The following is a 12,080-nucleotide window of genomic DNA, read 5'->3' as shown; positions in this document are numbered from 1 at the left end:
TTATCTTTGATCCACTTTACATGGTTTTTTTTTGTTTGTTTGTTGTTTGCTTTTTTTTTATGATCGTCTTCTCAAAAATTATGTTTACCTTTCTGCTTATGTGGTTCCTTTAGCCCAAGCAAGATTTTTGAGAATTTTTGAAGCTTGGTCCTAATTAATCTTAACAATAAAAATCAGAAATTCCCAGGGTTCCACAAGGTTGGCATCAGCTAAGACTCCTAGCAATAGTGGAGAGGATGCCTGAACTGGCCTTCCCCTGTAATCAGATTAGTGACTGACCTAATTGTCATCATAGAACAAACATCCAGTAACTGATGGAAGCAGATTCAGGGATCATAGCCAAGCACTGGGCTGAGTTCCTGGACAACAGTTGAAAAGAGAGAGGAGGGATCATATGAGCAAGGGTGGTGATGGTGGTGGTGGTAAAGATCTTGATAGGGAAAGCAGAGAGAACTGACCCAAGCTAGTGGAAGCTCACAGACTCTTTTCTTTTCTTTTTTTTTTTTTTTCATTTTTCTTTATTAAGAAATTTTCTACTCACTCCACATACTATCCACAGATCCCCCTTTCTCCCTCCTCCCACCCCCCAGCCCTCTTTTCCCAAGCCACCCTGCATCCCACATCCCCCAAATTGAGGTCTCCAATGGGGAGTCAGCAGAGCCCAGCACACTGAGACTAGGCAGGTCCAAGTCCCTTCCCACTGCACCAAGGCTGGCGCACAGACTCTTAACTGACAGCTGCGGAACTATAGGACCAAACTAAACCCTCAAATTGTGAGTGACAGCTGTGAGGCTTGATCTGTTTTGGGGGCCCCCTGGCAGTAGGAAGAGGACTTATACAAGGTGCATGAACTGGCTTTTTGGAGCCTGTCCCCTGTGGTGGGATACCTTGCTTAGCATTGATTTGGGGGGGGGGGGGCTAGGCCCTGTCTCAACTTGATATGCCAGACATTGTTGACTATGCTAGGGAGGCCTTACCCTCTCAGAGGAGTGGATACCGGTGAAGGGAGCTGGTGAAGGGCAGGGAGGGGAAACTGGGGATAGTATGTAAAATAAAATAAAAAAAAATCAAATAAAAAAATTAAGAAACCAAAAAAAAACCCTCACCTAAAACAAACAAATAAACAAGCAAACAAAAACAAAACAAAACAAACAAAAAACAAAAAACAAAAAACCAGAGTCAGATATCAAGGGTGAAAGCTGAAAGATGAGAGAAGCAGAGCAGCCAGCCACCTGAGACTTCTTATGTCTAAGGAATCCCCAGACCCAAAAGGACTTCCTCCCTCTAAAAATCCTCAGACTGAATGGGTGGCCAAGATCCTATATCCACCTGCCTTATATTCCTTCTCCACCATGCTAGTGCTGGGATTAAAGTTGTGAGTCTCCACATCCTGGCTGCTTGTTTTTTAAACTCCTTCAATCTCATGTAGCCCAGGGTGGTCTTGAACTCCTGATCTTCCTGCTTCCTCTTCCCAAGTGCTAAGATTAAAGTTATGTGCCACCTCTGCTTGGCCTCTATGGTTAACTAGTGGCTAGCTCTACCTTATGATGTCCAAGTAAGCTTTATTTGTCAGAACACAAACAAAATATCATAAAACAAAATTTTAACACATGCTTGTTTGAATGAGTCTGGTCCACATAGACTCATATAATTGAATTTTTAGTTCCTAATTGGTGGATGGTTTAGTAAGGATGAGGGGATGTTGGCCTGTTGAAGATGTGTCAGTGAGGGTAGAATTCTTTCAAAAGACCATGCCACGCCCAGTCTTGCTTTCTCTCTGCCTGTAACTTACAGAACACATGAAAGATCTGAGCTACTGCTCCAGTACCATAATTGCCTTCCTATCAGCATGCTTCCTGTCATGATGGTCATGGACTAGCCACTGAAGCATTAAGCAAGATCCAATTACATGTTTTCTTTTATGTTACCATGTTCATGTTGTCTTTTCGCAGCAACAGAATAGAAACTAAGGCAGGTGTTGTTATCAAGAACGGAGGTATTGCTGTGGCAGGCATGAACATATGGTTCTTCAGAGAAATAAGGAAGATGTTAGGTCCAAAGCAGCAACCTCCCAAATGATAGTTCTGGTGACAATGCCCTCAACCTAAACTTTGTCTGGGTAGATGGAAACCTAAAGGTGATTCTCTGTTTACAAAAAAAGTGGATCTTAAGGTGGGTTGCAGTTTACCTGAAGAACAGACATGCTAAAGTAGGTTTGTGATGACCAGGAAACACCCTTAATCTTCCCCCAAAGGTCAACAAACTTGGGCAAGGGCACCCAGTTCCAGCTCCATCTGAACAGCCTTTATTTGCTCAACAGCCCCACCCTGCTGATATGGATTCTGTTTGCTTTCCTGCCACTTTGCCCTATCTTTGCCCGCTTGAGAGGTGACCTCAGATGCTTGAACCCCAGGAAACCTTCCTTTCTATCCATGGAGTATCTAGTTTGGTGGTTTTTCTGTACTCATACTTACAGAAATCTTAGGGACTTTGGGTTAGAAAACAGGTTTGAGTGCTGTCATCAGGGCTCTAGAGCCATTCTCAGAGATGCTTGGATGACACTTATTCTATGCATAACATGGACTATGGATACCCAGATGAAGAGGTTTCAGATAGAAGAAATATTAGCAGTCAGGCTAGAGATCTTTCCCATGATATTTTGCAAAAAAAAAAAAAAAAAAAAAAATTGTGGCTGCTTTCTTCCCTTGTCCAAAGATTCTGCATGAGGCTATATTGAAGAGTTTTGGACTAATGTTGGCAAGAGAGATTTTAAGACAGCCTAGAACTGACTGTGTCACATGCTTGTTAGTGTTCATTCTCATGCTGATCTACAATGAAAAAGAGAAGGAAAGCAAAATGCTTTGCAAAATACAGTTTGAAGAGAAAAAGAGCACAAAGAAAAATTTTTAAGTTTTTTAATTATTATATTTGTGTTCAATTTTACACATCAGCCATGGGTTCCCTTGTCCTCCCCCCTCCCTCCCCCACTCCAACTTCCCCCCATCCCCTGGCACTGGAGGAGATGGGAGCACAAAGAAATTTAATGTGGGAGCCAAGTCTTGTTCTCAAAGAGATAAGAAGTTTGAGAAAAGCTTAAGGAGCGATCAGGAATATGGGGAACATACCTAATCATAATAAAGGCAATTTACAGCAAGCCAACAGCCAACATCAAATTATATGGACAGAAACTCAAAGCAATACCTCTACAATCAGGAACAAGGCAAGGCTGTCCCCTCTCCCCATACTTATTCAATATAGTACTTGAAGTTCTAGCCAGAGCAATAAGACAACATAAGGAGATTAAGGGGATACAATTTGGAAAGGAAGAAATCAAGTTTTCCCTATTTGCAGATGACATGATAGTATACATGAATGACCCAAAAAATTCAACCAAGGAACTGATGCAGCTTATAAACACCTTCAGCAACATAGCAGGATACAAGATCAACTCAAAAAAATCAGTAGCCCTCCTATATACAATAGACAAACAGGCTGAGAAGGAAATCAGAGATACATCACCCTTTACAACAGCCACACATGATATAAAATTCCTTGGTGTTACTCTAACTAAGCAAGTGAAGGACCTATATGACAAAAACTTTAAGTCCCTGAAAAAAGAAATTGAAGAAGATGTCAGAAAATGGAAAGATCTCCCATGCTCATGGATAGGCAGGATTAACATAGTAAAAATGGTGATCTTACCAAAAGCAATCTACTGATGAAATGCAGTCCCCATCATAATACCAATATAATTCTTCACAAAACTGGAAAGAATAATACTTAACTTCATATGGAAAAACAAAAACCCAGGATAGCCAAAAGAATCCTGTACAATAAAATAACATCTGGAGACATCACAATCCCCAACCTCAAGCTCTACTATAGAGCTACAGTAATAAAAACAGCTTGGTACTGGCATTAAAACCAACATGTGGACCAATGGAATCGAATTGAAGACCCTGACATTAACCCGCACACCTATGAAGATACAATTTTTGACAAAGAAGCCAAAACTGTACAATGGAAAAAAGAAAGCATCTTCAACAAATGGTACTTGCATAACTAGATGTCAAAGCATGGAATACTGCAAATAGGTCTATATCTGTCACCGTGCACAAAACTTAAGTCCACATGGATAAAAGACCTTAACATAAATCCAGTTACTCTGAACCTAATAGAAGAGAAAGTAGGAAGTATTCTTGAACGCATTGGCATAGGAGATCACTTCCCAAATATAACACCAGTAGCATAGACACTGAGAGAAACAATCAATCAATGGGACCTGTTGAAACTGAGAAGCTTTTATAGAGCAAAGGACATAGTCAACAAGACAAAGTGACAGCCTACAGAATGGGAAAAGGTCTTCACCAACCCCACATCTGACAGAGGGCTGATATCCAGAATATATAAAGAACTCAAGAAATCAGACATCAAAATGCCCAACAGTCCAATTAAGAAATGAGCTATAGAACTAAACAGATAATTCTCAGCAGAGGAAGCTCAAATGGCTGAAAGACATTTAAGGAATTGCTCAACATCCCTAATTATCAGGGAAATGCAAATCAAAATGACTCTGAGATATCACCTTACACCTGTCAGAATGGCTAAGATCAAAAACACAGAAGATAGCTTATGCTGGAGAGGATGTGGAGCAAGGGGAACTCTCCTCCACTGCTGGTGGAAATGCAAGCTTGTACAGCCACTTTGGAAACCAATATGGCACTTCCTTAGAAAATTGAGAATCCATCTCCCCCAAGAACCAGCTGTAACACTCTTGGGCATATACCCAAGGAATGCTCAATCATACCACAAGGGCATTTGCACAGCTATGTTCATATCAGCATTGTTTGTAATAGCCAGAACCTGGAAACAACCTAGATGCCCTTCAACTGAAGAATGGATAAAGAAAATGTGGTACATATACACAATGGAGTACTACTCAGCAGAGAAAAACAATAACATCATGAGGTTTGCAGGCAAATGGATGGATCTAAAAAAAAAAAAAAATTATCCTAAGTGAGGTAACCTAGAGTCAGAAAGACAAACATGGTATGTATTCACTCATAGAAGGATACTAAATGTGAAACAAAGATGACTAGACTGCTACTCACAATTCCAGGGAGGCTACCTAGAAAACAGAACCCTAAGAAAGACACAGGGATCGCCCAATGACAGAAAAATGGATGAGATCTACATGAACAACCTGAACATGAGTGAGTGAGGGTAATGAAGGGCATGTTTGAGGGAAAGAGAGTTTAGGGGAACAGGAGATCCCAGCTGGATCAAGAACAGAAAGGGAGAAAAAGGAATAACAGACCATGATAAATGAAGACTACATGAGAACAGGAAGAAGCAAAATGCTAGAGAGTCCCCCAGAAATCCAAATTATACCTCCACTGTAGACTACTGGCAATGGTTGAGAGAAACCCTGAACTGACCTAGTCTGGTGATGGGATGGCCAAACACCCTAACTCTGGCCAGAACTCTCATGCAATAACTGATGGAAGTGGATACAGAGAAGTGGATACAGAAAAGTGGATCCTCAGCCAGGTCCCAGATGGAGCTCCAGGAGTCTAATTGGTGAGAAAGAGAAGGGACTGTATAAGTGAGAATTGTTGAGACCAAGAGTGGAAAAAGCACAGGGACAAATAGCCAAACTAATGGAAACACATGAATTATGTACCAAAAGCTGTGGAGCCCCCAACTGGATCAGGCCACCCAGGCAGTGGAACCAGGACCTGTCCTTAGTGCATGAGCTGGCTGTTTGGAACCTGGGGCTTATATGGGGACACTTTGCTCAGCCTAGAAGGAGGGGTCTGGACTTGCCTGTACTGAATCTACCAGGTTGAGCTGAATCCCCAGGGGAGTCTTTGCCCTGGAGGAGATGGGAATGGGGGGCAGGGACTGGAGGGAATGCGGGGGCGGGGATAGTAGGGGAAGGACAGGGGAACTCATGGCTGATATGCAAAATTCAAACACTAATATTCGTATTTAAAAAAAAAAAAGAAAAGCTTAAGGAGAAATGGAATAAATACATGTCACCATCAGGGCAAGACCCCATTTAGCTGAGCTTCCAACATGTGGAAATTAAATCTTATTTAACAAAGGAACTACTAGCAATTCAAAGCTTATGTGAATATATGCCTTGGAAGGGGCCAAGTTCTAGACCTAGAAGGGAACAGAATTTAGCAGAGTTAGCTAAATAATCTGGTTCTATAAAAAAGATACAGGGGTAAAGTCATTATAGAATCTTCCATCAGGGTTAAGAAAAGCTGCTGAAGCCAGGCATGTATCAGTTGAGTTTCGGCAGGGAGGCCTTGAGAGAGTTGCATGAAATTGTGAAGGTAAAACCTGTATTGCATTGGAGACTCTAAGAAGTGCCAGCTCTATAGGATTCCTGCCAAGAAGTGCTGCAGACAGGATCTTGAACCAGCCTAAGAGAGAGCAATGTACTACACTCACCAAAGCTGAAAGGGATGGGCCATCTGAAGAGCCACTTAATATCAGACATGGAGATGCAGGATTTGGAGTTTGTCTTGATGGGTTTCAGTTTTAATTTGGTCCAATATTTCCTTACTGCTCTCCCTTTCTTTCCTTTTCAGATGGTAATGAATGTTCTGTGCCATTATATGTTGGAAATATATAATTTGATTTTTTTTCTTGTTACGGGGGTTTATATTTAAGAGATTGCCTTGACTCTCAGAAGAAACTTTGGATTTTAGACTTTTACATAGTCTTCTGATTGTGAAGGAATATGTGGACTTTTGAGGTTGTACTGAATACATTTCACATTATGATAGGGCTTCAAGTATATGGGGTCCAGGAAGTGGAATGTGTAATCTGAAATGACCCCCATAGGCTCATATTTGAATATTTGGTTCCCAGATGGTGAACTATTTAGGAATGGTTAGAAGATGTTGCCATGTTGGAGGAGGTATGGCTCTAAGAATAGACTTTGAGGTTTCAAAAGCCCATGCCTGGCTTGATCTCACTCTCTCGGTCCACTCCATGTAGATAAGATGTAAGCTCTCAGCTACTGTTCCAGCAACAATCCTACATGCCTACCATTATTCTTTACACCATGATGATCATAGGCTAACCTTGTGAAACTGTAAGCAAGCCTCTCTAATTTAATGCTTTGTTTTATAAGCTGTCTTAGTCATGATGTGTCTTCACAGCAACAGAACAGTAACTAAGGAACATGACTACAAAGTGATGCTTTTTGTTGTTGTTCTTAAATGTGGTAGAGCATTTTTAAATAGAAATTATTTCTTCTTTGTGCTTGAATAGGTTGGGGATGAGAAAGCAGGTTTCTCTCTCTCTCTCTCTCTCTCTCTCTCTCTCTCTCTCTCTCTCTCTCTCTCTGGTTTTTTGAGACAGGGTTTCTCTGTGTAGCTTTGCGCCTTTCCTGGAACTCATTCTGTAGCCCAGGCTGGCCTCGAACTCACAAAGATCCACCTGGCTCTGCCTCCCGAGTGCTGGGATTAAAGGTGTGTGCCACCACCACCTGGCCTAGGTTTCTCTTTTAAATGTCAGAAGTTTATGTTCTATGAAGGAGCAGGTACCTCTGGCATGAGTGGCCACATCTTTGTAATTAGTGACAAACAGATAGGATGAGATGTCTAGAGGTGTAATCATAACTAGATGGAATTGCTTGCAGATTTATATGTTTTGAACATCAAATATAAAGTTCTGTTTAATTTAGGGGCCATTTGATAACCTTGAAAGATATACACAGGAAAACTTGGCTAGTAATCAACTTTTTAATGGTCCTATAACCACACTTTTTTGCAACAACTTATGTGTAATATCCTACATGTGAATTTTATATACATGTTTGCGTATGATATACTATACCTGACATACTGTGTGAAGAAAAACTGAAAAAAATTTGTTAACGACAAATCCAACCTCCTGAAAGTAGGCATATCTGTTTCTGATGATTAGTTATCACTCATGATATATATCTACAGTGGAATAGTAAGTTATATATTTATCATTCTGCAATGAAATGCCAAGTGATCTAGATTTATGTCTTCTGATATTTTAGTGGTGTTAAGGGTATAAACTAAAATTTAACTCAATCAATTGACCAAAAGTTAACATTTTTCTTGAATGATTTTGAGCCTCAGGTAAAGAAAGACAAATATGACATAAGTAAGTCCTGTTCCTACTAAAGCAGTGGTTCTCAACTTGTGGGTCCATGACTCTTGGAGTTCATTTATCAGATATTGTTTATATCAGATATTTACATTACAATTCATAACAGTAACAAAATTAAAGTTATGAAGTGTCAAGGAAATAATTTTATGCTTGGGGTTCACTATAACATGAAGAATTGTATTAAACGGCCATATAGCATTAGGAAGGCTGAGACTCACCATCCAAGAAGCAGTGTCAGGTAAGTGTTCAGTGAGTCTTGGCACATCTTTTAGCATCTCTTCTTGTTGTGTAGTCATAGCTCACTGCTATTTTGCTTTGTTTCAAGGTTATTACTCGTTTTCTCTATTTTTAATATGTTCTTTTTCTTAGATTAATTTTTACTTACAAATAAAATCCAAACTCATAAATGACTCATTAAACGAGATCCACGAATTCCCATTGAATCTGGTATATTAATATATTTGTAAAATCTTTTTTTCCACAAATTCTTTCAACGGTAATTTAATAGCATATTATAAAAGTCTTAAAAATATTCTCCTAATGTGTTGTTGGCTTTTAAACTAGCTAAAAATCACCAGTGTTTGTGGCGTACTGAGTTACCATCAGCTGCACAGTAACAGAGAGGGCTTTTGATAGTACTGAGAAAAGCATGACATCTAGCAGGAAGCTGGGTAGAATAGGGCTAAGATGTGGCTTGCTTTTTAAAGGAGGGGGGCATGTCAGTGCCTTGCTTTCTCTATAACTCAAAAGAAATTCTCTTATTATAGTAGTGATGAAAACCAAGGTAGAATCGTGAAAGAGCTCTTCCACTTTGTGCCAGGTCTCTCCCAGTCTTCATTGATGACAAAGAGCAATATTTATGCCTTATTTTATTTTTTCCCTTGTGAAAGTAACTCTATTTAGGAAAGTATCTATTTTTTCTTTTTTTTTCCCACAAAGAGATAACTCTATTGAGAAAAATCTTCAGCTTCTCCTTCATTCATTCATTCTTTCTTCTCTTGGTCAGTATAAACTCATCTTAGACTTGTGATCACTGAGGTAGGATTTTGTTAATGACTTTAATTCACTGTCTTCCTCTTGAACTTTACAGCTGTTTGCTCACAGGGAGATGCACAGGTTCTGGTCCACTGCAGTAGTGTTTCAAAATTGCTATGGTGGGATGGCCTGCAGCTGCCCTGCACTTCAAAAACCTGGGAAGCAAGTCTACCTAGGGTTGGTGATAAATATTAGAAAGTCTGTTTTTGTTACAAATGCGTACTGGCTCTCTGTTGATGTGTTCTTTCAAATTGTTCAACCTCATTTTGTTCTTAAGAAAAGAGACAAGAAGTGACTGGAACCTACCTTAAAGTGTCTCTAGCTGGCTCTAATCTTCCTGTGAGAATTCAAAGAAGTAAAATGCATGCTCTGGATCCGTATTGATAATATTTCTTCACACCTGTAAGCAGGCAATACAAAGAACATACTTTTAAATCATAGTACATGCATGAAGACAAAGTTAGGGTTAGCTATGCCTGCTTATTGCTTGGTTTTGGTAGAATTTTGTAATTGGAAATGACAGAACAGCCATGGTTCATTGGTGTGTAGCTACTTAAGTATGGATAAAATAAGGCAACTCTGTGTATACTTGCAGAAATCATTTATTGTGTAACATGTATTTATGCAGGCACCTTTGCTCCAGTTTACTCACTCCTGCATTTATTAATCTTTCATTTCTTTGTTAATATTCAGTGAGATTTGTTGTTAGAAATATGTCATGTGATTGTTATTGAGAAAAATTTTTATATAAAAAACAGTTATATACAAATAGGAGAGGCTTCCTTCTCTTTTCTCTTTACCTTAGTTGTAATTATCAGTTTATTGTGGCTCCAATAGCTGAACAGACCTAAAAATACTAGGAAATCAGTGCAGTGACTGTAGTTTGGTGGTAGAATGCTTAGGACGTATACCTGGAGGCTCAGGTTCAATGCCCAACACTCTTGCATATGTGAATACATGAGTAAACAAGTAAATAAATACCAGAATATTGCACTACAATTGTCATTTATCAATCTGATATAGGAACAAAGAAAGTAGGCAAACAAAAACATTGAAGTAAAAATGACTAGAATCAATTTTATCTCTACAATAATTAGCCAAACAACTTGGAAGGAGGGTTCAAACCTCATTGAATCTGAAAACTCTATTTTTTCTCAGAAAGAACATTGTACAAAACTGTTACTAAGGCCATGGATTGTAGAGGAGAACATACGACCTCTACTTTCCTAAAGCAGTATAATTTGTAATGATACTCTAAACAATTATCTTTTTACTACAAGTAAGCATGGATTTGACTAATCATCAGAAAAACTTCTATTTTACAGCAACAACAGGAAAATACCATTAGAGAAAACCACAACTGTTCAAAATGGGGGGGGGGAACCCACTCCCTATGTATACATTTGCAACACAACTCCTTTACCTGATGCTCAGGGAACATCTCAGAAGAGAGGCATGTAGTATTTATAAGCCAGAGGAACAGGAAATATGCTCTGAGAGTGTACCTACTAGCTATGATAGGAAAGCCATACCCATGAAATTTTAATAGTGTGGTTGCCTAAACAAGTCCTGAAAAATTCCAACCATAATTGAAATCTCAAAGTAGATGAGAGAAATCTTATGTGGCACCAGCCCTAGCTGATGAGCCAGGGACAAGTAACAGTTGGTGAGAGAGAGAGCATTAATCTAATGATGAGCCCCTCCTTGGTTATCTGAAACTGAGTGAAGTAGTCAGTCCTAGAAAAACATACATCAAGACAACACTGTACTCACTCAGCGGGATGTAGTTCTATGTTGATTTGTTTATATGAATCTACCAAAGCAATGGCTAAAGAAGGGGAGACCATGAATTTGGAAGGGAGGGGACATCAGACATGGGAGGAGTAGGAAGGCAGAAAAAGGGACAACTAATGCAATTATATGTTTTTAAAAAATGAAACAATGCTTCTGAAAACCTAGAAATGTATTTCAGTTGGTAGACTGCTTCCAATTATGTTTGATTCCTAGTACTGCATAAACTAGGTGACATAGGGTATACTTAAAATTTTAGTACTCGGCCGGGCGGTGGTGGTGCCCACCTTTAATCCCAGCAATTGGGAGGCAGAGCCAGGCAGATCTCTGTGAGTTCGAGGCCAGCCTGGACTACCAAGTGAGTTCCAGGAAAAGGCGCAAAGCTACACAGAGAAACCTTGTCTGGGAAAAAAAAAAAAGTCTTAATACTCAGTGGATAGAAGCAGGAAGATCAAAAGTTCAAGGTCATTTTTGGTATACAGAAAGTTGAAGGTCAGTCTATCATATTTAAAACCCTGTCTCAGAAAAAAGCAAACAAAAGACTTACTAATTCAAAGCCTTCTCTCAAATTCTCTCATTTTCTTTCTAAGAACATGATTTGTTATACTAGGTAAAGTGGTTAGGAGTAATTCTGGTGCAAAACCCTTATGTTTGAATGAAGAGAACTTTTATAAACTATGGGCATGCAATCATTGACTTTCTTCTTTATATAAAATAAGTTAAGGACAAATAGTACCAAGGTCCTTACAGTCTATTGACATGAGATTCACATAGCAATCTGAAAAAAAACCAAAAACAACAACAACAACAACAAAAAACACTGCCTATTGAAATTAGGCAAAGTTCAATTTATTTTTATTCAGAAAAATGAATATAATTTTGTGTCGACTGATATTTAGTAGTAAGTTTGTCTCTATAATAATGTTTGTGAGGGACACAGGTTGGAAGTCTGAAGGGGTCAGAACAACAGCAGGATGGGACAAAAGAGCTTACAGAGATGGCGTGGTGTTTTAGTTTCTTCTCGCCAGTCTTCCAAGGAAAAACAGTTCCAACAAAAGATGCCCATCCCATCGGTATTTCAAACCTTTGTC

The 12,080-nt window shown here is 39.3% G+C and overlaps 1 protein-coding gene across 3 annotated transcripts in view; it reads right to left on the bottom strand.

Annotated features, from left to right (window-relative positions):
* Lrrc4c (leucine rich repeat containing 4C) overlaps positions 1–12,080 on the bottom strand; it is a 1,309,582-nt gene that overhangs the window by 221,341 nt on the left and 1,076,161 nt on the right. For all 3 annotated transcript variants that reach the window (XM_036183236.1, XM_036183235.1, XM_036183237.1), the window contains exon 5: positions 9,505–9,598. The gene's annotated coding sequence lies outside the window, so the exon portion shown is untranslated. The remainder of the gene's footprint in view (positions 1–9,504; positions 9,599–12,080) is intronic.

Source organism: Onychomys torridus, chromosome 4, assembly GCF_903995425.1.
Source record: "Onychomys torridus chromosome 4, mOncTor1.1, whole genome shotgun sequence".
Classification (NCBI taxonomy): domain Eukaryota; kingdom Metazoa; phylum Chordata; class Mammalia; order Rodentia; family Cricetidae; genus Onychomys; species Onychomys torridus.
The sequence above is the reverse complement of the archived record's forward strand: the minus strand, read 5'-3'. Positions and strand labels throughout refer to the sequence as shown.